General features: G+C 26.5%; 1 protein-coding gene across 3 annotated transcripts in view; it reads left to right on the forward strand.

Annotated features, from left to right (window-relative positions):
* The first annotated feature begins 777 nt into the window (after positions 1–777).
* LOC122259133 (bestrophin-3) overlaps positions 778–2,500 on the forward strand; it is a 20,249-nt gene continuing 18,526 nt past the window's right edge. Inside the window, exon 1 of one of the 3 annotated variants that reach the window (XM_043025707.2) lies at positions 778–844. The gene's annotated coding sequence lies outside the window, so the exon portion shown is untranslated. Of the gene's footprint in view, positions 852–2,500 lie in introns of all 3 variants that reach the window. The other 2 variants (XM_043025712.2, XM_086548789.1) reach the window with 2 other exon arrangements.

Raw genomic sequence — 2,500 nt, forward strand, 5'->3', positions numbered from 1 at the left:
TCTCCTTTCATAATCATCTCCAATTTCTCCATTGTTAAATTATCTTCGTCATTGTCTCCTTGCATATTTCTCTCCGCTGGTCATTTCCATCAACCGAAATTACCTCATTCCTCCATCTCTTTTTTTTTCTTTATTGCAATTTTAGACAATTTTTCCCTCTCTTGCTAGAATAGACAGGGAGTTGCCAAGGGTAAGCGCATTCCTGACGTTTACTGTACATTAAGTCGGATTCAGTGTAATGTCCTGGTCAGCCGTTGTTATAACAGAATAATAAGATAATTTTAAATGTTTTTTTTATCTTTATTTGAGTATCATGACTTGCCCTCTAAGTTCAGTTGACTGACTTATTTTTTATATTTCTCAATGCTTTCGAATGTGCCGCTTTTGGTTCCCTTTTTTTTGTCGTATGTTGCCCTTACCGTTTTTTTATTTTTGAGGTCGCGAAAAAACTTTGGGAAGAAAAAGATTAATTAAAATTAATATATCGCTCCTTATACTGCCTGCTGCTTTAGTGAGAACGTATTGAAAAGTCACTAGACTAATAATCGATCTTTACTTATATATAATTTTTGTTAGTAAATTCCCCTTCTACTTTGTTTTACTTATAATCCTCTCGATGATCTAACAACAGCACGCGCTTATCTCTAAAATATATGACTGAAAATCATGGCTTGCATTCTCAAAGCAGCTAAGAACACGAAAGCAAGGTGGGGGCAGGCAGGGGGTGCGGTAGGGGGGAGGGGACCCAAAGAGGGGAGGAGGCGCGTTGCGACTTGTGCTGGAGGGATTTAGTCGCGTCTTGGCTGTGAGAGTGTCAGTACACGCGCGCCCTCCGCTCCGTGTGGTATGTGGTGCGTTTGTCCTTTGGTTGATTTGCGTGCAATGTGCTTCCTGATTTTGTTTCACATTTTGACCAGGGTATGTGGAATCGTCGAATGTTTTAGAAAGAAAAATATTAGAATCGTCGTAGTGAAGTAATTATACCTGTAGGGTTATTTCTTTCATCGACATGACTGGCACAACGACCCCTTCCATGTCGGGGCGTTAGAGGTGAGAGAGACATTGGGTCAAAGGTCAAGCACAAAGAGACCATCCTACCACAGACAATATGCAATGGCAATGCGGTAGAGACATGAAAAAAGAAGTTTGCTAGCAATCAATACGGCCATCCGACCTCGTACTCACAGTAGGTTAGGCGTGTAACATGAGATAAAAAGTTCAAATCACATTCCTTCCCACGGGCGGACATGAGTACCCTTAGGGACATGAGGAGACATGACCCAGCTGTATGAGGAAGAATGAACAAGGTATGAGGGCGTGGGGGGCGTCAGAGGAACAAAGGGAATTAAAGGACAACGCGAAACACAAGACAGGTCGTCTGACATGTTTCGTCATGACATGTCTTAATTCTAGTGGGAAGTCTACTCGGGAGCGTGGGCGGGAGAAAATCACTCCTGTCATATGTCGTTTTATGAATGGAGGCGAATTATTAGTTTTATCTGTTTAGTTTAGTTAACGTTACTACTGTTTTTTATTGTTGTTGTTATTTTTAGTACTGATACTATTGTTTTGTTATTATTGTAATTATTGTTATTATTATTATTATTATTATTATTATTATTATTATTATTATTATGCTTGTTATCATTATCATAATTATCATCATCATTATTACTATCATCACTATTATCATTATTGTTATTATTATTATTATTATTATTATTATTATTATTATTATTATTATTATTATTATTATTATTATTATTATTATTATTATTATTATTATTATTATTATTATTATTATTATTATTATTATTATTATTATTATTATTATTATTATTATTATTAGTATTATTATTATTATTATTATTATTATTATTATTATTATTATTATTATTATTATTATTATTATTATTATTATTATTATTATTATTATTATTATTATTATTATTATTATTATTATTATTATTATTATTATTATTATTATTATTATTATTATTATTATTATTATTATTATTATTATTATTATTATTATTATTATTATTATTATTATTATTATTATTATTATTATTATTATTATTATTATTATTATTATTATTATTATTATTATTATTATTATTATTATTATTATTATTATTATTATTATTATTATTATTATTATTATTATTATTATTATTATTATTATTATTATTATTATTATTATTATTATTATTATTATTATTATTATTATTATTATTATTATTATTATTATTATTATTATTATTATTATTATTATTATTATTATTATTATTATTATTATTATTATTATTATTATTATTATTATTATTATTATTATTATTATTATTATTATTATTATTATTATTATTATTATTATTATTATTATTATTATTATTATTATTATTATTATTATTATTATTATTATTATTATTATTATTATTATTATTATTATTATTATTATTATTATTATTATTATTATTATTATTATTATTATTATTATTAT

This window comes from Penaeus japonicus, unplaced genomic scaffold (assembly GCF_977035675.1).
Source record: "Penaeus japonicus unplaced genomic scaffold, GWHDUDI00000001_assembly GWHDUDI00000021, whole genome shotgun sequence".
NCBI classification, from domain to species: Eukaryota; Metazoa; Arthropoda; class Malacostraca; order Decapoda; family Penaeidae; genus Penaeus; species Penaeus japonicus.